At 42.8% G+C, this 24,992-nt stretch overlaps 1 long non-coding RNA gene across 2 annotated transcripts in view; it reads right to left on the bottom strand.

Moving 5' to 3' along the window:
* LOC112550329 overlaps positions 1 to 22,179 on the bottom strand; it is a 32,903-nt gene extending 10,724 nt beyond the window's left edge. Inside the window, exons 1-2 of one of the 2 annotated variants that reach the window (XR_003094114.1) lie at positions 22,101 to 22,179; positions 21,362 to 21,423 (exon numbers count right to left, since the gene is read on the bottom strand). This is a non-coding gene — a long non-coding RNA (uncharacterized LOC112550329). Of the gene's footprint in view, positions 1 to 21,361; positions 21,424 to 21,560; positions 21,579 to 22,100 lie in introns of those variants that run through there. The other variant, XR_003094115.1, reaches the window with a different exon arrangement.
* Positions 22,180 to 24,992: the final 2,813 nt, after the last annotated feature.

Here is a 24,992-nt window from a genome sequence, read left to right as displayed (position 1 = left end):
GGTTCGTTAGTTCTTACCCTTGGTTAGGTGACAATCAAAAGTTGTCCCCCTGACATCTCTACATTAAGTAGCTGGTGACTTCAGACTTGTTTTATGTAGGCAGATACCCTCTTCAGAGAAACTACCACAATAATTAAGTCATCTAGTTGGTAATTTTGGCAAGGGCAAACTTAAATGGGCAGAAGGACAGTACTCTGAAGCCAGACTACACTAATCAGGGTTTTCAATAGGTCTCAACTTAGCTATGATGAGCCTGGTCACTTCTTAAAACAAGCGGCGTCCAAACAATGCCAAGGTTCAGCCATACTAAGACTCCAATATTTCAGATTTCCTTTAGGACCAGATCAGTAGGAAGCTTCTTGGCAAGCCTGGTACAGGAACTGATTCCAGTTCCAGGAAGCAGTCTATCCCCATTCATTTATACAATAATGATTTTTAACTATTGTCTCTAATTTCTACAGGCCAGGAGTGATTGGAATAAAATGAAGAAAGAAGATGGGAGGTATCACTGTTGAAAAATGAAATGTCAGCCTCTCCATAATGATTGCTAGGCAGTTGGTACTGGATAAACAAAAACTAAGATGTACATATTGAGATTATTTGTTGCATTTGAAATCAGATGTTGTTGGAAATGGACTCTCTGAAAATTGCTTGCGAGAATAACACTTTTATGGGTAAAGAACAAGCTGTTCTTGGAACGTATAGGACATTTTGACAGTCTTGTCAATAAGCAGAGTCTATTACGATGCCTGATTCCCGCTTTCCGAATGATCGACTCCATATAATTGAGGCTCATTGTTGCAGGGAGCTGGCTAGTTTTCAGTGGGAGTTAAAAGCACGTGTGTGATTTAAAACAAAAAAAATTGCAGTAGTACATTATCTGTTGCTTTAGGCCCCCCCAAGTACCTTTAAAAATCTGGCCCTTATTCTTTCTGTTCCTCTGAGGAAACCTAAACACCGTGTTCAGAGCACAAGCCTAGGAACAAGAGCTCCTAACTTTCCTAGACACCAGAAACATGCGACTTAACAGAGCCATTGGTTTTATGGCACGCTAAAACTTACTTCTCCCTCTATTCATTTCTCTTTGTTCCATAGGTGATAACTGCCCTCTTCCCTAGTGCTCCAATTCGTGAACATAATCAGGTTAAACTAAAGTAACTAAGTGCAGCTTTCCCCACAGCTGAGGAGGACACCTGTGGCCTGAAAGCTGTTCTCCTCTCTCCCAACCTATGAGTTGGTCCAATAAAAGATATTACCCTCACCTCACAAATCTTTCTTTTCTCACATCCCTGAACTGTCACGGCTATAACAATAAGACCTCTACAAGCATTGTCCATACCTCACAAGGCTGTTGTGAGAATAACTGCATTGAAGACCATATGTTTGGTTCTGTTATAGGCACAGGAATGACTGAAGTGCTTTGTAGACGTAGGACTAGTTTTAACTGAATAGGTTAGGGACTGGTGATAGTTTAACCGCAGAACTCAGCGTGGCTTCAAAACCTACTCAAGACATTGGGTAAGGTAGCCTGCTCTAAGCTTTGGTGTCTAGACTACTGGTGGTAGAGAGATAGATTAAAGCAGATGGCAGGGTAGATTTTTACCTTTTAGACCAGGGGTTCCCAAACCATGATATGTGGTGTGGTTCCTCAGGGGTATGCAAGACATCTCAGGGGAGGGGAGGGAGGAGGTATACAGGAGAAATTGTGTAATGGCAGACTTAATTTTCATTATAATAATAAATCGGCATATAAAGGGTTAAAATATAAAACTATACTGGGAGGGGTACGCAGGCAGCTGGTACATCTGGAAGGGAGTACGCAATAAGAAAAAGTTTGGGAACCTCCATTCTAGCTAAATTATATACAACATAAACTTTCATGAGCTAGAGCTCATGTCAGATGGAGTGAAAGGATGTGCACAGAGCCGTGTACAGAATGGAGACGCTGACTTGAATACAAAAGGCAGGAAGAGGGGGGAGAGGTCTAGTGCTGGGATAGGCAAAGAGCAAGCCCATAGGAAACAAGAGATCACGAAAAGTTAATCCAGGTAATAGGATAAGAATCTGTAGTCCCTATATAAACCACACCTAACACAATCCAGTCTATGCAGAATTTCTTGTTCCACAATGTCCTGTTCAAACTGAGTTTAAATTAAAGCCAGTTCTGGTACTATTCCACTGTGACTGCAGCCTAGGCACCACCTGGAAGGTGCTCAGATGGGTGACATGGCTCAGGATTGAATATCTATCTACCTTAGGACATTAACAAACTATGACTGCAGTTTTGTACTAAGCACCTTGAAAGCGTAGCCCAGAAACAATTAGGGCTGTGGGAAACATGATTGGTGGCTTAATGCTAGGGCCCTAAGGTGACTTAAAAGGCTGCTTCCAAGGTGAAAATTCTTGGAATAAGAATCTGCAATGGGGATTATATATTAAAAAATTCCTCCCTGCTTCTCTGATCTCCTGGCATGTAGAGTCCTGCACTTTCTAAGTTCTCTCAGGAGCTTGTGGAGTCCCCCGTGGTTCAGTGGCAGAATCCTTGCCCATCATATAAGAGACCTACATTCAATTCCTGGATGCTTATATGACTAACTACAGCCATGGAGGCACCAGAAGCCTGGAATCAGTCTGGCTTTTGGATTCTGTCTAAATGGCCTAAAAGTGGGGATGGACCTACATCCTGCCTAGGCATATGTATCAAAGGTCTAGGTCAGGGGAGGGCAATTATTTTGGGCAGAGGGCCACTTACTGAGTTTTGACAAGCCATCAAGGACCACATGACAGGCAGCCAGGGGCAGATAAATATTAATTTACTAATTTTTTTAGGGGCCCCACAGGCCAGATAGAATGGCCTGGTGGGACTCCTCTGGCCCATGGGCCACATTTTGCCCACCCCTGGTCTAGGTCAACTGTCATACATACACCATGATCCCGAAAGATTGAGAGTTGCCAAAACATCTGAAAACCCAGGAGCCTGCAGAATCCCAGCAGAGAGGACCAAGTATCAACCTGGTCCGCAACCTGGTCCTAAGCTTGGTTTTCAACTACACCAAGCAGGGGCAGATGCAGGGGGGTGTACTAGTGCACTTGTACCCCACTTTGATTTCTGGTCCACCCACAATTTAAAACCAATTGCCTGGCCAAGGCAGCACGACTTCTCACCAGGCAGTGCTGAGAGAGTCACTAACTTCATGGATCATCATCATCTACCCCATCTCTTCTAAACTCTTCATTCTACAGGCATTAATGACCCTCTTCTTTTTTAATGGTCTTAATGGTCCACCAGTCAAGCTAGCTTTTGTTTTGAAATTCTGCTGTTAGCTGCTCCTGGTAATGAAGCTCCTATTTCACAGTCTTGCAGATTGTTTTTAACTCACTGCAAAGAAGTTATATTTGTTTTTACTTCAATTTTAAACTGATTATACAACACTAGGCCCCAATGGTATTAGTAAGCTTCTAATTTATTTTCAACAGTACAAAAATGTTTTGTGTTATATATGATGTTGCACCTGTCTGCACCTCCCTTGTCAAAATTCTAGGTCTATGATACTAGGTTTGCCCGTTTCACCTTCTCTTGACTATTCAGCTGCACTTCAATATTTGTGTCGTGCACAGCCTTACCAGACTGATACGTTACAAGAGCCTAGTCTGGCTGGACTTCATTGGGACTCCACATGGAAGCAGAGCTCTACATGTACAGATCCAGGTGCAAGATCAGGGTCTTGGAGCACATATTCATGTGTGTGGGGTGCACGTAGGCGTGCGTGTACATAAGAGCGTTTATATACATCCTTCCATGTAGAGAAATAATGTTTCTCCTCTGTCCAAGTCCAGGAGACTGAAATTCAAGCAAGCCTAAATTTCTTTGCCATTGACGCCATAACAACATTTGAGGTTTGGAAAAGCAGTGGAAAAAAATGTGTTACTGTAGTACTGGGATTGTAACAAGAGCTTAACCTTGGAATAATGCGATTTTTAGTGAAGCAGGAATCTTTACAACGCTTCCACCTCCTCGAGATTTGTGAGGATAGATTCGCCCCAAAAAATGTCAGTTATTTTGAATTGGTACAAAATGCAGCTGAGGGTGAATGAAAAGACATCCAGTAAAAACAAAAAAGATTGATATTCTCCTCCCTTCCCACCCCCAAAGCAAGCAGAAGTGTAACACAGCAGCCTGGCAAAGGATCTCGTAATGCGATATGGGAAGACAGCAGAGTAATTAAAATAAGCCAAACTACAGTGCAGAGTAGCAGAAAATGGATTACAGGTTATGTAGAGGTTTAAAAGAACCATGCAGAGATGCCAAGCAGCACTCTCCCAGGGGAATCTCCTCACAGGTTACAGAGTTCCCAGGTAGACAGCCCCTCCGTCACCTCTTAACAGGCTGCAACACGGTCTGGAAAACTATTCTGGCCAGTGCAAAGGAGGGCTATTTCCCCCACCACCGTCTGGGGGACAGCTAAACTCAAGATGCAGAATCTAGCATTGTTCCCAAATCCCAAGAGACTCAGAAGTCAGACACGGAATCCACATTGCAGAGGGAGGGTAACAGGAAGCTGAGTTAGCTTGGATAGCAAACACCTGGGACCTGCTGCTGATGGCAACAAATTCCATCCTTCCATCCACCCAAGAAGATGGCTGGGAGGGTGACAGCATAGGAGCTGGAGAATCGACTGGGGCAACTTGGCAAGCATCATGAAAAACTCATCCGCAAAGAATTACTAGAATCCATGTCCTTTGGCTATAGGGCAATGTGCCTTATTTGCATTTAATTTGTATATCTTAGCCAGCAGGCATTTCTAAGAGTTTCATGACTGTATGGAACAGTTTGAGACAAACTTTGTTAGAAATAAGACTGTGAATACAAGCTTGGGGTAGACAAGACTCCAAACATATACCACTCTCACATAGGGCTAAGTGAATCTCAGGCTAGAAGTTTTCCTAACCACTGCTGTGGTCTACTACAGAGGGGAAAAAAGCAACCCAAGTAGACAAGAGAGACCCTTCAGGAGGTTCTCCCAATGCTGTTGATGCATTTTATCCAACAGATAAAGTGCAAAATGCAGGAACACCAATGGGGCAAAAACAGGGACTGGAATCTTGGGTCCTCCTGAGCCACATTCCCACTAGTTTCTTCTCCATCTGGCCCTACAAATCTTCCTCTCCTGGTTGTCCTATGGGCCACTTTCAAAAGGAAGGGTGTCAGATGGTGTTGGCAGAGGTGTAGCAAGCTCCTTTGGCACCCCAGGCAAAGGGGACTGGGGGAGGCAGGGGAGAAGGATCTCACCCACCACACCCTGGGCTCACACTCTACACATACTGCTGGCCCTCAGCCCTGCCTAGTCCATCATGACCTGTTACTTAGGGCACTTTCCTGGGAAGTGGGAAATGTAGGTTCACACTTGCTCTGGGTAAGAGAAGCCTAAACCCTGAACTTCCCACTCTTTGAGTGCCCTAATTAGGAGCTAAATGGCAGGTCTTTCCTTCACCTTGCCCCACTCCCCCACAAACGGCAATGCAAGTTGTACAGGATGGAGATGATCTCGTATCTGTGTAATGGGCCCCAAATCAGTTGCTTATGTGGCTAACATTAAACTGCATCAATACTATTTACCTAACGGAGAGGAATGTGTGCTTACGAGTCTTTGAATTTTAACCCTTTTCTCAATATATCACTGATAGTTAAAATATTTCCTGGGAAGCTCTCTCTCTCTACAGAGCAAAAAAAAAAAGTTCATTGCTACAAGTTATTGCTCCTGAAGATTCATGCAGGAAGACAAATCTCTGGATTTGTAAGATAAATTCCTATTCCGGTTTCAATCACATTTTAAGTAGCTGGATAGAGGAGGCTGGAACTGGATACTAATAATGCAACAGACTCTATATTCTTTTTTTTCCTTTATCATGTTGCAAAATTGGAATATAGTAGACCTTCGTTTTTGGTATATCATTCCTTGTGATTATCACCAAATCGTTAAGAATGCATTTGCTCTGAACTCGTGTAACAACATTTCTTAGAATTTGTTTTTCCTTTAACCAAAAACCCAATACACATACTAAGAAGAGTGCCCATGTATTTGATTTGGGGTATCAACTTTCAGCTTATTTCGCAGGATTTGATTTTTCTGTCCCCCCCTCCTCCTTTCCCAGCTATATGGCTAGACACAGAGTTAATATGCACTCTTTGCTAACCTTAGAGCCAAGACAAGAGCCTTGAATCCAAATACATTCCAAAATAGGAAGGATGGACTTTTGGCTTTGAATCCTGGAATCTTTAACTAGAAGCTTAAATTCAGATGAAGCTAAAAAAACCAAAGACAGAGGTGTTCCCTGGAGATTTTAAGACAGGATAGTGGTGCCAATTGTGTGGAATGTCTACCTTGTTGTGATAGAATCTTGCAACACCAAATCCTTTTATCTCCTGCATCAATCCCATACCCTAATCCAAACCTAATATAGACTGGAACATGGTCAGTTTGACCTGACTTTAGTTGGGAGAGTTAGTGGTGTTGTTATTAGCCTGTAATACCAAAGGACATACAAAAAACTAGAACTCTTGGTTCCAAAATGGTACCTTTTACTAGACCATCTGGGAAATCGCAAGGAAACTGTCCTTTTCTGCAAGCTTTTGGGATCAAAGCTGAAGGGACTTTGATCCTGAAAGAAAGGACAATTTTCTTGCGATTTCCCAGTTGGTCTAATAAAAGGTGTCATTTTGGAACCAAGCGTTCTAGTTTTTTGTATGTCTTTTTGTCTCAGACCAACACGACTACCAAGTACACCCCGGTAATACCAATACATTTTTTGCTTATGCAATTGTGAATTGAGTCGGCACTGCTGATATCTAAAGAAATTTTGTCATAGACTTTAATGGACTGAGAATCAAATCCTCATTTATACCTTCACTCTGCCTTGAATTAAGAGTGTGTTTAGTAGCTGGAAGTCGTGCTTATGGGGTGAGGACTCCTGGTTTCTAATAGTGGGCTAGACACAATTGTCTGTACCTGTAAAATGTGAAATCACTACGCTGCTACTTACCTACACTTGGTTCACAATTAATGTTATGACTTTGGAGTTATATTTGGGGGGAAAAAAACCCAACATTATCTTTGATGTAACAGAAGTGCAAATTAGCATCACAGAGGGAAAATAAAATAGATAAGTTGATTTTTTTTCTCCTATATCTAACTATATCATTTAATCTTTGAAACAAACAGGTAAGAATATTGCCACTTTAAAAAAAAGTGTGGCGGGTGTAACCTAACAAAGGACTCAATCAAAAAGCTAGGAAACAAGTAACGTATGCTATTACAATTTTATATACAGGAAGGATGGATATGCAACTACTGCTGCAAAGTAACACGGGCGATATTACACTCCTACCTGAGTGTGATCCCATTGATTTTGCTATCTTACATGGGTTTAACTGAAAATAGAATTTGACACTTAGCATTCAGCTACTTTTTTTAAATAGACTACACAATTCCGCCCCCCAGTATATCTCCTGGAGTCATAAAGTCAAAGGATGAGTGGCTGGGTTGAATTAGGACAACGTTCAAAGACACACGAAACACAATCCTTCACGTTTGTGCATTCTGGAGGCTTTCCTCTTAGTTTGGTGTCAGTGCTGAACCAAAAGCATTTAGGGAGGCAGTATTATTGAACACAACAAATAGGAAGCAAAACAATTTCTGCTAGGGGTAAGGCAGCCCCTAGGCAGAGGCATTCCATCGGTCTTACTCCATTTCACTGCACTGAATTATGGTTAATTTGTGGTCGGAAAAAATAGAGGCACTGTGGTTAGTGAAAATTATATACTGTGTTTCCAGTTTAGAGGGAAACAAAAGGCATGTGTTGTAAATATAAACTTTTTTTTTTTTTTTAAATACAAAACTCTATTTCAATCTTCAATTCTGTCTCCATTCAGTAGACATAGTAAATATCCCAATTTATTGCCTAGTTAGGAAAAAAAGCTTTTCTTTAGCTAGAAAATATTATTTTTAACAGAGAAATTGCCATCAGCATGGTCTAAGACTTGTCAGCCAGTTTTTATATAAAGAGTTTGTAGACTGGTGAAAACATTTGCTCCCTGGATGTGAACTCTGGAAAAACAACCCACATTTTGGAGGTGAGGGTAATTAACCATTGGAAGAAATTACCCAAAATGCAGTAAATTATCCCCATCACTTGAAGTCTTTAAATCAAGGTTATCCAAAAGATACCATCTAGTCTAACCAAACAGTATGAATTTACTGCAGGAATCTCATGGTGATGTTTCATAACCTGTGTTACTAAGGAGATAAGACTAGATTCTCAGATGATGGCTGAAGGGGACCTCAGGGTTATGGGTGATCACAGGATGAACATGAGCCGCCAGTTCAACACTGTAGTCAACAGAGCTAATAGCATACTGGGATGCATTAGCTGATGCATCATGAGCAGGGCTAAGGACGTGATACCTCCTCTCTATTTGGGACTGGTGAGACCCCAGGTGCAGGACTATGTTCAGCTCTGGGCGCCACACTTCAAAAACAATGTGGAGAATCTCATGAGGGTCCAGAGAAGGACCACAAGAATGATTAAGGGTCTGGAGAACAAACCTTATGAGGAAAGAGAGAGATCTGGGACTGTTCAGCCTGGGGAAGAGAAGACTGAGGGGGGACTTGGTGGCCATCAGTAAGTATGTAAAGGGTGAATATTGGGAGCTGGGAGAAAGAAAAACAAAACAAAACAAAACAACGTTCACTAGGGCACCCCAGGGGAGGACAAGGAGCAATGGCCAAAAACTGTTAGAGGATGGATTCAGGTTGGATGTAAGGAAGAACTTCTTTTCGGTAAAGGTGACCAGAATCTGGAATAGACTTCCCAAGGAGGTGGTGCAGTCCCCAGCTTTGGAGGTCTTCAAGAGCAGACTGGACAGACACCTTGTTGGGATCATTTGAGCTCAGCACTATCCCTGCCCAGAGAAGGGGGGTTGGACTCAATGATCTTTCAAGGTCCCTTCCAGCCCTTAAATTTCTATTATTTCTATAATTTCACAATGATCCTTTCCAACCTTAAAAAAAAAAGGGTCATAGAATGCTACTCTGGTGCCCAGCATTACATTTCTTAAATGTGAAGTACCTCACTAAATGGGGCCCTGACTTGGTTGAGGACTAAATAAATTATTATACAGAATAATCTAGGTACAATTTCCTATCTAAAGGAAAGAAAACCTTGTAATTTTTCAGCAGTTTCATAAAGTATTTTGGTAGAAGAAAGAAGATGGAAGACCCTCCATTTTACCCCACATTAATACTTCTATATTTCTAACAAGGGAAACCCCTTCTTTGGAAATAATGGGCCGATACCTGCCATCTTGGTTGGCGCACAGAATAGAACTGGAGCCCTCCACAGTTATAAGCATGAGCCTGGACAGTTTAAACCAAAGACCATAGCCCTGTAGCTTGCAGTGCAAAACTCAAATGCTCAGTAGACTGGGCACAGAGCATGACATGTGAAGCACTAACGAGTGGGTAATGGGGACTTAGCAGAAGTGATTGCTTTATAAAACCAGAATTCTAGGCATGGCAAGGTTGCCTCAGTAAAACCAGCATGCCCCTTGAATGTGGACTGGTGATCCACTGAGTTTGCAAAAAGCGGCTTCCTGGCCTTATTCGATTATTCCTGACATCTTTTCCTTACACAGTTTGTGCATTTTCCCTCTTTTCTTTTCCAGGAACTGATCCTGAAAATGAACTTTTGAACATGTCACATGATGATCCCCACCCCCGTGCCTTTTCATTTTCTTGTTACCAATGGGGACAGAATGAATGTGCCAAATTGCCAGGAGAATGCAATGCAAATGTATTATGGTGACAGATCCATAATTGTTCCTAATAAATGGCGATTGCTACTGGCCCAGCCAGTACTAGAAAGAATGGAAATCTCAAGAGAAACCCATAGGACTTGGCTACAGTTTTGCAAACGCAAGTAGTTTTAGAAGCTTCAGATAAGCTTCCAAAACCTTACGATTGAGATCCAAACAAAACGCACATTTTTAAATTATGAGGCTTGTTCATCACTAACACATATTTTACATTCATTATCAAATAGTAATCATTCTATAAAACTTCTGCATGCCCAACCTAGCACTCTGTTGACTAAAACTACTCCAGTTTCTCCTTCTATCTATCCTTATGGGCATCAGTAATGATGCATAAAGCCAGGTAGCTGGATTCTAATTTATACCAGTCATATCAGGCAGCTTGTGATACTTCAACATATAGACTCAGCCAGCAACCTTTCACACATTCATTAAAGATGAAAAGACCATGGCAGACACTTTTCCAAGAAAACCTAAAAACAAAGTTATCAATCTTGATTAATTTACAAAAGGCCAAATACAGAAGTCTTTAATCTGTTCCTGTGTGGCAAGGTTCTCACTGGCTGCAGTAATGTAGTAAGAGCCAAGCAAAGGTTTCAGAACTTGGATTCAAATCAATAAGCAAAGGACAAGTCTTTCGTTGGCGTAAATGAGCAAGGTCCCACTGACTTCAAAAGTGTTTCACACCTAATATTCCCTAGAGGAGAATTCAGTCCCAAACTGCTATGCTAAAGCCCAAGCCAACTCCGCATTCACCTTTTTCCCAACTTTCCTTAGTATCTTACAAGACAGATCCTCTCCAAATTCAGTTTCAGGTTGGTTCCCATGGACCTTACGTGCTAAATTGTGGAGGGAATTTATTAGGATTTGGCTTGCTGGGAAGTACCTACAATTCCCATTAACCAACTACAGGAGCTGCAAGTACAACACACCCCTCAAGATCCCACAAACAGTACAGGAAACTGCGGCCATTATAATTGTGCCCAATCCCGGTTCCAATGAAATAGATGATGAATTCCTATGGAAGTCAGCGAGAAGAGAATCTTACTGTTATATTTCAGACCAAAAAGGGCTTATTCCTATAAACGTGCTTTCGCATGTCTTGATTCATAATAATGAAGTCCCATTTCTCCATTCACACGAACCTAGCTTCCACAGTTAAAACCAATTTGCAATGGTATCACAGAAAGGATATTGCCAACCTGCTGATATGCAAATATGAAGAAATTGTATCCACCCAAATATCCCTACAACTGAAATAGTTGTGTAGTTCTGTCTCCATTTGTAGTACAGGGACACTATCAGTTTTTCCTTACTTCCATAATTCTGTAGTAACTAGCATTTATATTACGAAGGTTGCACATTCATCTGCATTTGGGCATTATTGAAATGTTAGGCATCTCCCATCATTTTTCCTTACTGTCCTAAGCTTATTTGCAAGGCTCTTACTTTGTCCTCTTATAAAGACCCTCCTAAAGTCCCACACACTGAATCTAGGGCTACATGTTACATCTATTGTGCAATTACCTGGTTAACTGCACAATTAATTTAGGACTGGCTACATGTGCAAATTAACTATGGCACTTTAAAAAGGGCCAACCAGCTATAAAATTATTGCTGGGAAATGTGTAAGCCCAACCAAGGCTGCGGATCCCAACCACTATGGGACTTGCAGCTGCTGAAGCTTGCTGTTTGCCAATGCAGGGAGAGGCAGTGACAGCGATCTCAGGCTCCCACTGTCCTGGAAATCAGGTGTGATAGGATCTTATGCAGGATCCCACAATCATGCCTCCTGCCATGCATATGTGGATTGAGTGTTAGAGCCCATCATGCCTTTACCTGCATGTGTAGAGGGGACCTAGCTAGTTTGAAGAGCAAATCTAATTTGTTTTAATTTACTATGATCAGTCTATGTTTGAAAGCAAGATAATGTCACTAGCACTCAACAACAATTTTCTCCTGAAATTATTGTGACAGAAAATTGGATTTTAATCCAAATAACATTTTTTTCCACCAAAAAAGTGAAGCTAGATCCCCTTCTCCGCCCCCGCCCCCCCGGTTAAAAACTGGAGTCCAAAAAACTGAAATGTTTCAGCCAATGTTTTTCAGTATTTGAGTTTCTGCAGAAAATATCAGAACTTAATTACAAGGGAAAAATTTGAGAGAAGTTCACCAGTTCTAGGAATAGCCCATCTTGGCATATGATATATTCATCTGCAAAACAATGAACTATTAATAATAAAAGACCATAGTAAGTTTGCACCAGATGTTTTATGACTGTTTTGAATTATTTAGAGCAAGGAAATGGACAGAATCAGTGAAAAAAATTGAAGTTTCAGGCAAGCTGTGCCTATTATGACTGGTAAAATTAAGGGAAACAAAGGCAGTTAACAAAATCTGGTACATTAAAAATCAGATGCTTTTTGAAGTTTGGAGAGAAATTCCATTTCTCAGCTGCACACAGGATTTGAGTAAAGTTCGGCTACAAGGCACTTGTCACATTAATTAAAATAAAAGCAGCAGGAGAGACGAGGGGAGTGGTGCTTGGACTGGGAGCCCATGGGCTACACGTGGCTTACCAACTGGACAACCCTGAGTTAGTGTCAAGCACACTAGAAACACGACGCAGTTAAAAGCTGGTGTGGACTAGCACTAAGATCCCAGGTTATTTTGAATGGCATGTCAGTTCTAGACAACAGCAAGCAAGCAACACGTACATAACATATTCCCAGTCAACCTAAAGAGATGCACGTCTTTGGAATGATTGTCTCTGGAAGGGTTGTTTTTCAAAGCCCATAAGCTACACTACTGGGCTTCATAGGTAAGGTACACAATAAAGGGAACAGTGGAGGTCATTGTGTGCACACTTTTCTTTAAATCTGCAAGAGAAAATTAGAAGAAGTCAACTGGTGGTGGGTCTGGGCAGAAGCTCTCCAATGGAGCAGAGAGAAAAATCAAGGAAACACTTGGAAGATGATGATGTTTTTCTTGTTCTAATGGTTTAATTTTGAATGGAAGGTTCACTCCGATCTCTTCTGGATCCTTTCAAACACAATTAACCTCTTTTTTTTTAAATTATCAATTGGCTTGAAAAGTTATGTTTCTGCATGTGGTTTTTTCCTTCTGGCTTATAAGATGGTACCCTTGTTCTGATCAAGAGAGCCCAATATGATTTCATACCAACCAAGATCAGGAAAGCTCCACTGAAGCTAGCAGTGTGTAAAGCTAACTTAAATCCTGTAGAATCCAGCCCCCAGTTTTAAGGCCAGGTATAACTTATTAATCTTTTTAAAACAAAAAAACATTCCCTCAAAGTAAAAAATAGTGTGGCATATTTTCTCAAAGGTAAAAATGGCAGTTAAGCACTTTATCCTTACAGAAAATAGTCATTCTTTTGAAAGGTTTTCAGCTGATAACAAATCTCCATTATCCAATTTACCTCTCTGGTCCAATGCTGCAGGCTGTCCCCATGGGTAGATATCTTGAATTTCAGTGGGACTCCACAAGGCTGTACAAGTCTGTTTATTCACTGGTCACTGCAGGACTGTGGGCTATGCTATCATGCCCTGCTCCAACAACAAAACCTACACAATTGCTTACCAGTGCTATAGCTCACAAAGTTCAGCCTTAATTATGCAGGACCAAAGGAACACTTGGCAATCTGAAGAATTGCAGAGGCTTTATAACTTATATACAAGTAGCACAAACAAGCAACAGCTGCAATTTTGTCAGATGTAACCTGCGATTTTGACTTGAGGAAATAGTTTATTGGGAAAATAATTTTCTCAAACCTTTGAAGTCCCACAGAATCTTAGTCTAACCTTCCTCTCATACAAGCCTCAGGTATGAACTCATTTAAAACCATACTCGAGTATGCAAACTCACATGGAGTCAGCTATTTTTCACAAGGAGCTACTTAGTATGAGAAACAGAATCAGAATCTGTACCAGAAAAGCCTCCAGAAAGATGCTACTCATCTTCCCACCAGCTCTGTTATGCTTCTGTGCGCTGCATGCGTCTGCTCCAGGGCATGCTCTAGGTGGTTCCTAGGAACCATCTAGAGCAGATATCCTTGAGAAGCAAAAAAGAGTCTCTTTTGCTACAACAGTTACCCATTTTGAAGCATTCCAGAGGGCGGATCTACATAAGATGCTTACTGCGGAGTTACCAAATTAGCTCCACAGCAAACATCTCAGTGTCTACACATGCAGTGCTATTAGGACAGAGTAAATTAACTAAATCCACTGCAAGTTAGTACTTGTCAACACAAGTACTATCCTATGGCAGAGTTTTTACTCTGCAGCAATGCACATGTAGATGCTGAGAGGGCTGGCTGGGGCACGGGGTGCTTCAGTGCAGAGGCTGCCTTCTGGCTAGCTCCACACTGAAGCCACCTTCTGCCCCAGCCAGTTGCTCCACAACACGCTGAGCTGGATCAAAACAGCCCCGGGCTGGCAGGCTGACCCCCTGAGTTCCCTGCCAGTGGGGGCTACTCTGACCCTGCTCATTGTGCCGCAGTCCCGGGTGCACGTGAAGATACTGTGCCTGAGAGCAATAAACTGTGGCACAATATGCACCAGAGTTTATTGCTGCGCATGAACTGCACACGTAGTTGTGCCCAGAGTGGTTAATTGTTGGTGAACAAGAGCCATAAACACTCCAGTAATGCAATGACTGTGATAAACATATATCATGTCCTGCAAACATCTCTGAGCTGCATATCTTATGGAAAAGACCCTGGCCTTGGAAAAAAAAAAGGGCCATAAGGGCCTAATGATGGAACTTCTCTCTATGTAGTTTCGGTGTGTCTACATGTGTTTTAGACCCAGAAGAAGTTTACTCGTGAGTAAACTACTCATGAGTAAATGCTCCAAGGCAAGTGTCTACACATGTAAGGAAGCGAGAGCTGATTTGCTGCTCTTGCTTCCTGGGGCCCTGCTGCTACCAGGAGGAGCTCTAGGCTCCCCCTGGGTGCTAGCCCAGGGGCTGGCAGAGAGTACTGGGCCTGGAGGCAGCTGTCTCCTGGCCAGGGCTGGGGCATTGCTCCCTACTGCTGGAAGGCTGCCTGCTTCTGGGGCAGGGACAATGTTCCCTACCCCGGCAGCAGGGAGCTCCCAGCCCCGGCTCCCTGCCTGGGGCAGGGCACTTGGAAAGAGCTGCAGGGGAGGGGCAGGTCCCAGCCCCCTGGCCTGACTGCTGGTGGGACAGCTAATATTGAGCTGCTACCGGCCCCACTAATGGATTGGGGTAGGGGGCGGGGACCTGTCCCACCCTGCAGCTCTTTGCCCAATCAGGGCACAGGGCTGGGACCTTCCCCTGACTGGGACAATTCCCAGCCCCTGCTCTGCAGTTGCAAGGTGGGGGCTGGAGAGCCTGTTCCCTGCTCAGCTCCACAACTGTGGATCCCCCAGCGCTGGCCTCGATGTCATGGAGCAGCACTGGGAGATAAGGATCTCTGCCCCCAATCGTGATCTCGGCGCGGGGGGTGCTTGGAGTTCCCTGCTGCCAGGGCAGGGGGACGTTGTCCTTGCCTGGCTCTGGTGGCAGAGCCTGCCCCAGCAGCGGGCAGCTCCCAGGGCCAGAGAACAATCTCCCACCCCCTGGTGGCCAGCTGACCGGGAGCAGATTTGCTCCCAGTCAGGCATCTACACAAGCACTACTGTGCCATTACTAATCAAAAGTAGTTTTGCTACTTCCATTTGCAGGTAGCAAACTTACACACAATTGGCAATGTTTGCAGCGCAGACAGCATGTGCTTGTGCAGATGCACATGCTTATTGTGCAGTAAACTACGCTACTTTGCACTAAAGCATCTTGTGCAGCCGCACCCAGGGTTCCCAATTCTCTTTGCAGTTATGCTGGAATCAACTGGGAGAAAGGCCATTAAAGACAGTGAAGAATGGCTGAGAGAGAAAAGTCAGGTTCAAGCACTCAAGGAGAATACCAACAGTGAAGCAGATTGCACTAGAGGCAGGTGACAGTATTAAGCCATAATCCTTTACACTGGTTAGCAGGTTGGAATTGGTTGTATGAACATGCTATAAAAGACACTCCAAGTCCCACGATAACTGGTTAAGCTCAAGGAGAACTACATTATCTAGTAAATTGTAGGGTTTCACTAGCAGACTGAAACACAAGCACTGCACTGAAATGATGCGTGTCAACAGTGATGTCACAGCAAGAAATTCTCTGCACAGCAGGGGGAGGAGAACCCCCCAGAGATGTTTGCTGTGCTCTCACCTGGGCCTTGATCCAAAAGATGACAGAATTGGAATGGCTGTGGGTGTTAGACCTTGCAGACCGACTGAGACTAGAAAAAAAAATACCCGCTAGCCAGAGATACCATTCACAACCGCAAGAGATATGCTGCCCACAAGGACATAGTGTGCAACATCAGAACAGAGGACAGATACCCCCAGGGTTATCTAACATCTCACCTCCTTTTGATGATATCTCAAAAGGTAAAGGTCAGAGAGAATCACTATCTATTCCCAACAAATTGGGCAGATAGGAAAGTTGCTGCAATAATCAGTACTAAGAAGACTGCCTGCTCCAGATAGACTTGCCACACCTGACAGGCTCAGGAGTTCATCTGGGGCTTTGGGCTCTAGTCATCAGGCTGCAGCACAGGTTGATGGGAGTCTGGGTCCACGAGAGCATAAGCCACTGGTGAGAAAGTATGTATAGATAGGTACAAAGGATGCATATTAACAGTCCCCCAACTACAGAAGCCTGTGGCTATACCTGAAGCTGCAACACCTTAAGCTTCCTGCTCTGAATTGTCCCAAGTCACCATCTGGTGTCAGCCTACAAGGCAGCTGCCATAAGTGGGGTCTCATCCATGACACGAGCTGCGAAGGGCCTCAGATGCTTGGGACCAGTTTCAAGCAGAGGAGGTATGTAATCGACTGGTGAGTTTGTCTTACGGTTCCCCCCTTCCCCACACAAGTGGGTTCAAAGCTTGCGTTCCCTCTTTCAGTGCCATGCTGTCACCACAAAGGCAATTGTCAGGATAACAAGCGTCAAAATGCTTTTTGTGGAAGCTCAAGCATGGTGGGAGTTATAATTTGGAGGCCACTTGTTTGGAAAGGCTCCAGAATCACCTTCTAGTTGCACTTGTTAACAACCCGTGTCAGAACATGCTTTTAAATACGGTTTATACATAGCTTCAGATAATTCAAATCATGGAGAGGAAAAACATTTAGTCAAGTACATGAGATAGAAATAATTTAAATGTACTTAAAAAAAAATACTACTCCCCTCCCCTCATTCAACATCATTTCAATCTACATTAGGAAAGTCATTCCAAAGTTCACAACAGGTTTAAGTTCTGGGACTAGCCTGCCAGGCACCTCCTTCCTTGGTCTCAGTTTTTGCAACAGCTGGTAAAGAAAGCAAGCTAAACTCTGTTACAGGAGAAAAGCCTTGTGCTTTCTGAAATGGGTATTGAAATCATTAGGCCCTTTCTACAGTGAAAGTCAAAATATTTCAATAACCAATTCTGGAACATCAGAGGATAAAGTGCAGGCACCAGGCAACTGGCATGGCAGAGAGGACAATCGCCCAGGTATCCCGTGTTGACAGGAACTACATTTTAACCCAGAAGAGAAATTATTTTCCAATACCTCATTTGAAATTTCACATGCAGGTTTGTGTAGCACTAAAAATTACATTTTGTCCTCAAATACTTGAAGAAAGGGAGGGGGAGAAAATCTTTCATAACTTCCTTCAAGAAGCTTTTAACAGGATTGATTTTGATAGTAAAGGGACTGATTATCTGTCAAAGGATGAGCAGAAGAAACCCACACAATTCAGACCCTCCCCCTCTCTGTTCCTGACCACAGTCAATAGAAATCTTTGGCAAATACAATATTATTCAACATAAGCAAAGCTATTGCAATCCAGTATACTGATAGGCTAACCAGCTCTGGTGGTGATGTCTTGGGTTCAAATCCTTCAACTTAAATTGGAGTGAACTAGGATGAAACACTCTGATCTGGAATAGGGAGAACCCAACAGGCCAATATATAGTATGTTCTTCCCTTTTCAGATAAAGGTTTTGTTCTCTTTTCACATATGGGCAAGAAACAATTTCAAAATTGCCCTTCAGCTCTAATCACAATCCCTTGAGTACATTTAGTTTCATACTGAAAAGCCCCATTTTAGCTTTGCCTAGATTTGCACATCATCTGGACAAGGATATTCAGATGATGGCATTGAGATCTATTTCTATGGGCTCATATCCATTTTCAAGGGACAGTGCTGTTGATTTAAACAATACAGAAATGTATCTGTAAGACAGACTACAGGGATGCCAAGACGTGTGCATGTGCCCAGAAACAAAATGTAGCCAGCAGGTCTATTTTCATACCAACAGTCATGTACCTGTCAATATATTGCTAAACTTGCCTCTGTGTGGTTTTCTGCTCAAGTGGAAACACACAGACCCCCCATGTGAATGCACCATGCTACTATTTACTTCTGTGATGGTGGGAGGCATTTTGTTTGACTATAAAGTTTGAGAAAACCATTTAACATCTGATAGTGGAAAAAAAATGTTAAGAGATTCACCTGACGTGAACATTAAATCAATATGGCTGGGTTATTTACAGTCACAGTTCAAGGCTGAAAGCACACACAATAAATATAAAGGCCATTCTGGCCCAAGGCTGTTGAAAGCTAATATTGTGTAATATTCCTCCAGATACACAACAACTGGCAGTGCTCAGAGCCTTCACTTTTGTTTAATATCAGTGGGGATCAACATTGGATGACGGTCATGAGTTTTGCAATGTGTCAAAGCTAAGCAGAAAGAAAAAAGGTACTCCAAGCACACTGAGATAATATTTCAGTGTCAGCTATATGCTTACAGATTTCAGCAGGTGGAAGTAACTAAGCTGATGTGTTAACGGAACAAAGGAACAGCCACGCTGGACCAGAACAGTGGTCTATTTAGTCCAGTATTGTATGATTAGGGGCAGTCAGTACCAGGTGCCCTAGAGCAGTGGTCACCAACCCAGAGGTTATGGGTAATATTGCACAGGAGGCCTTCCAGTGTTCTCAAGGCAGACATTTTGCTAGGTAGATTTCTTTATATTGACTGGAAGATGTTATCTGTAGCATGTTACTCAATTTTGTTGCACATCGAGTAGCAGAGGTTGGACTTTAATAAAGTGCAAAAAATGCCACAGTAAATAATTATGGAATAACCTGTCTACAGAGGAAGTTCCTTTATAGGTGCTTCTGGTTGGCTTATGCTCGTTCTTTAGAAGGGAACCAAAGATTTTTTTAAATAGATTCAGGAGGCTATCTAATTTCATTGTCAGTTCTCTCCCATTATATGAAGTTTAATCCCTCTTTGAATCCTAGTGAAACGAGACACTATTTCACATGCTTCTCCATCAGGGGAAAGGGCAGGAGAACAAATCCTATATGCAATAGATGCTAGCCACCCTTCTTAATGCTGTCCTGAAGAGCATACTAAGGTGAGGAAGAATTTGAATAGAATAGATTCATTAGTTAATGTTTGTACAAGGGTGGGAGGGTGGAAAGTATCGTATCCTATAACCCAGGAGTAGCCTGTCTTGGGCCATTTCTGTACATTGGCTTCGTAGGAGGCACAAAAATTTAAAACTGTTCTTTAGAGGTCCCCAAGTAAAGATTCCCTTTCCATTTGGGATAAGGTTGCAGGATGATTCTTATTGCATACAAAACAGTATGTCCAGACCTACTTAAAGCCATTTGTATTAAATTCAATGTTCTGTGTTGAGACTCTTTACAGATACTGTATCCAGATAGGTTCTGGCAACCTCTCTTAATGATAAATATTTGTAAAATGGTTTGAATTGTATACACACAGACATTAGATTAATAGACTCAAGCCATTAGAAGCTGAGGTTTTCCAGTGATGCCTTTACAGTCATCTCATACCATAATTTGGGGATATGCAGATAACTACAGATTCTACCATGACAAACTTCTACACAAGATTTGTCTGCGTTGAAAATAAATACTTTTCTAGTACCATTTCTGGTTGTTTACTTTCAACTAACCACTTACCTAAGAACAATCCCAATTCGCGTTTCGGTGTGGCTCTTCAATAGAGAAAAGCAAAGGATCACCTATAGTTACGTGCAGACTATAAAGCATTCAGAAAAACGAATGCCTGTTTGCTTCATTTCTACTCGTATTTCCAGTTTTTCTTCAACTTACCTAGATGATCAATATTTCTTTAGGTTTCTCTCTAAAATTTGTGCAGTGTCCAATATGTTTTGTTCCAATTTGTGAGTTTTACTTTACATCAGACAAAAAACAATTTCTATGAAGGTAAAGTATATGGTTTTGGTTTCAGGACTACCTCTTTCTGACATAAAACTACTAAACCTGTATTGAAGTATATATGATTCCACCATAAACACCCCATTTATAGACTGCACCTGGCTAATATAATGGGAAACATATTTGGGTCTCTGAAGTAACTGAGAGACAATACATTATTACAAAACAGACTATTTTCTATTTAAAAGGTGATTTTTTTCCACAGACTTGCAGGCAAGAGATAAGTATAATTGTACATATCAACATGATATGAAATCAGGTGTGTGAGAAGAGTTAGTGAATGATAATATCATAATTAAAAAGCATGATATTGCTATTTAAATGTCCTCTGTCACCAGTTTCTGATGATCTCACAATCAGTAATAATTTACTCTCTCAACCCTTCAGAGAAAATGAAACACTTTCCCCATTTTTACCAATAGGAAAATGAGGCAAAGGGTAGATTAAGTGACTTGCCCAAGCTATCGCAGAAGGATGGGTACTCTAGGAACTGTATTCTAGTTTCTGAAGCACAAAGCTAAACTCAGACCATTGAGTCATAATAATTAAGTATCCCATACTTAGTTCACAATCTACTACAACCTACATTTTACCTTAAAAAAAGAATGAACAAAGGAACGGAAAGCTATGTTAAAAGACATAGGGAGGGGAGGCAGAGGTTGCATTTATAAGTAATTAGAAGGTCATATGAAGAGACAATATATAAATGCCACCGTGGCATGGTGGTTGTAGAAGTAAAGGGTTTTTGCATGGAAGGCAGCACTTTCTTACTAGTCTTCTGGGACCCTCAGAGGTGTAGGAGCAAGCCTATTGGCTCAAGGACAGGGTGATATGGGGGTGGCTAGAAGAAAGGCAACTCCAATAAATGCCCACTCTTACTGCAGGAGAAGCCATGCTACCCATGAATTGGCCCACTTATTAGTATTGGCTATATGCATAGCAGCATTTCTAACCCAACCAGAACAGGAAGTACAAGAAAATTAAAACATCCCTCTCACTTTTGCCTAGGACTCTGTATAACAGTCTACAAAACACCATCTCAGTATTTAGGGACTTGGCTGAAGTGGCCAGAATAAAAAAGATTGAAATCTTGGAGTGGACGCAATTGCCCACAGTTAAGTCATGCAAATATGACAGGCAAGAAGGTGGACTTACCTAGGCCACGTTCTGAGGGTGCCAGAGAACAGGCTTTCCAAACAAGCCACGTGTCAGCAACTCTAAGGCAAAAGGAAAGGAGGTCAGTATAGAGGTACCCTCTGCAGAATATTATGGAGAAAAGCAGCAACCTTTCAGGTTAACAGCCTGAGTAAATTAAAGGAACTGGCCCAAGATGGGACTGACTGGAAAGCCTGACCTTTGCCTTAGGCACCTGGGGGGTGGAAGAAGTGGATTGGATTAATTGGATTGGATCTGCAGTGAACCCAAATGCCAAATCCTTCACACCTGTGCACATCAGCCAGCAAAGCTGTGTCTTAGCCTATTGCTATCCAAAGAGCAGCAAGAGTTCAGTTGCCCTTACTTAGCATTGCTATGTCTTGTAATTTATCACAAGCCTCATGGCACTCTGTCTGCTGCTTAATTTCCAAATTCCTGGAGTCAAGTGCTGATGTGAGAATCTCAACTTTCATTAAGGGGAGAGAGGAGTGGGGAGAGGGAAAACCTTTCTAGACTTCCCGATTGCAGAGAAAAGCTTGAAAATGACCTGAATGCCTCCAAAGGGCATTCAGAAAGCAGGAAACCAAGAGCACAAGAAGTATAGTCTTTTTTTAAAATTTTTTTTTACTTAATATTATTTTTTAGTTAGTCTTATGACCTTGGGGGACTGCTGCACAAAACTCAATGTTTGGGATAGGCAATACTGTATATTTATAATACAGCAAAAAAGCTTGGATACCTGCTGTCCCAGGACAGTGCACACAGCTACTCTGCTGACTGTGAAGAGCTCCTTTGCAGCCCAGAGGAAGTGACTTGATTGACAGCTCATTGAAGCAGCGTGGGCCAGCTCCTATTGAACTCAATGGCACAATTTCCATTGATTACACTGAACAGGCCCTAGTTATTTAAAGGAAGAGTGACAATACTGAAGTCCACAAAGGGGCTTGGGTGATGCATTGCTTAGCACTGAGATGCCTTTTAGCAACTGACCACCATCGTGGATGCTACAGGCTTGAATTAGGCACTGAGGCTCCTTACATAGTGCAAGGGGAGAGTGAGGTGCCTTAGAAAAAAAAAAACTCCCATGCTGAGCAGAGAGCCCCCAAAGCTGGCCAGGAGGAAATGCCGAGGACAGCGTGATCCACCAGGCCATAGGTTACGATGTGCTATGCTGGTGGGCAGGCATGTGACTTCATGTTGCACCTGTTTTGCCTTGTCATAAAAAGACAGCCGGGATCAAAAAAATAGACAGAACCAGCAAACACAACTCTGTAGCCTAGTAAGTAGTTACTCATCTGAGAGGAGGAAGAACTGGGTCCCTACTTCAAAGACCGCTTATGAATATTAGGTTAATCAGTCATGGGCATAAGGATGGGAATCTAACATCCTCACTTCCAAGCGAGTGACCCTGTCACCAGCCCTGAGAGTCCCTTTCTTTGCTCTGATGAGTCGTGGTGTATGACAGGCTCAACTCCGCCATGCCCTAAGTTGAGTGCCGTATGCCACTTACATGCTGGAAGGCAGCACCATAGAGATACTCAAGCCAAGCCTGAAGGTGCTAGCGGTGGGACACTGGAATGGGAAGCATTGTTTCAAGTAGCATGGACCTCTCCCTAGGCTAATGAGCAGAGCTAGTTGGGCCAGGAGCTGTGCTGCTGTCATGAAGCTATACTGCTTCCTGTTCTGGACCTGGCCAACACAGAGCTAGCTGGAGTCTCTCTGCATGGTACTGCCATGTGCTGTATAAATGTGCCCTATACTTCTTGTATTTATAGTGGAACAACTTCAATAGGAAAGTCTGGAAATGCCTTACCTCTGAATCACCTATAGGCTGGTGGTTAGGATGCTTCCCTGGGAGTTGGGAGGGATAAGGAGAATCCCCACAGACAGGGGAGGGAGCTGAACCTAGGTTTTCCACATTAATCTAGGTGAATGGTTTAAACACTAGCTAGTGGTTAAAAGGGAAGGTCGCCACCAGCCATCATGTTTTTGAAGGAAATGGCGGAAGTCACTGCATGTTGTGTGTAACCTGCTCTGACAGGCATTTCCAGAGCACATGCCTTCCAAGAAGTAATAAAGCTAAAGTGGAGACACTTCCATAGCAGAACTTCCCTGAGTTTATGGCTCACTACTGACTGGTCTTCTCCATAAAGGCTCTGTGGGATTTCTTAAATTCAAATGCCCACTTGATCCTACTGAAGTCAGCAGCAAAACTCCCTGTCACTTCAAAGGAAGTATAGGCATAATATTTCTTGCCAAGGAAGTATAAATGTTTTCATTGCATGTTAAGAGGATGCAGCATGCATGTAAAAGGATAGCAAGGTATGTTCATACTGTTCTCATCTGGTGACAGACATGTCCAGCCCTCCTGTTTCTGCTCCACACATGCCAGAACTGGAACGGAGATAGTGATGCCTCCCTGAGGGCACCTGGGGCTAGGGCTGCAGACTGAGAGCTTGAGGGCACGTCTATGGGGGCTTCACCACTTCATTTCCAAGTTTGGTGCGGGTTTTGTGCTTCTGGGTGCTGCTCTTAAGAACACCATGGAAGCAGTATAGACCTGTTCCTAAATAACACAGACCATTTCAAATATAAAGCAGTGTAGGAGGCCATGGGGGTGGGTAGGGGGGGTGTACTGATGCTCTGCTCCCCACCCCATGCCAACACCTGATTTCTCTGTGTGCCTTCACAGCCAGGGCCTGTGAGAGAAATCTGGAGGTCTGGTATATTCTTCTAGGGGGGAACTCCTATCTTCCATTTTGGAAACAGGACACAGTGATCTGCTAATGTGGGATCCCCCAAGTTTGAAGGTCCAGTACAACTATACCCCCATTTCTTTCACTTTCATAAAACCTGGGTGCAGACATTGTGAAGTGCTCTGGGATGTGTACGGGGACAGGGGGTATGTCTGCACAGCTCTCAAGTGCTTCAAATCTGAAGTGCTCCAAGATTCAGGGTGCTTAAAATGCATGTCTGTTCATACCCTGAAGCTGCATCTTTGCAGAGAGAAAAGCCATCCCTAGAATTAATTTTCTCTTACCTGGAAGACAATTGTCCAAGTCCACATGCCACAGTCTAGTTATCACTTCTGACATCTGCTTCCAAGAATTGGTTTGGGCTTTCTACCTCCTGATTTACATCAGCACACCCACATTTGTACTTGAACAGGAGAAAAAACACTTAGCCATAACCTTTTATCTTCACAAAGAAACATCTGCAGAGGTCAGACGTGATTTCTAGGCTGTGTAAGGCAGCGGAGGAGCTCTGCATATGATCAAGTGTACTATCAACAATGGGGAACACTGCCATCAGTGGAATTATTGATTGCAGAGGATCTGGAGGCATCAGTAGACTGCTACATCTCCCTTGCAGCCTTGCCCTCCTCCCTGCTCCCTCTTGGTGTGTGCTGTCAGCATTGATTTTTCTAGTACTTTTCCCTTGCAAATTTTCCATGTTTCCAAAATTGGAATAATGAGAAAATCATGCTGCTTGCATCCAGAGTCTTGACGTGCACATGGCAGAGATATATGAAAGGGCGGCTCGCTCTAGTAATTCAGGCAGGGTGCGATTACTGGGGCAGGACTCCTGGGTTCTGTATTTCAATTTTTGTCGTTGATGTTGCATAAACCAC

Source organism: Alligator sinensis, unplaced genomic scaffold (assembly GCF_000455745.1).
Source record: "Alligator sinensis unplaced genomic scaffold, ASM45574v1 scaffold445_2, whole genome shotgun sequence".
NCBI classification, from domain to species: Eukaryota; Metazoa; Chordata; order Crocodylia; family Alligatoridae; genus Alligator; species Alligator sinensis.
Note: the sequence above shows the minus strand (reverse complement) of the source record. Positions and strands in the feature narration are given on the sequence as shown.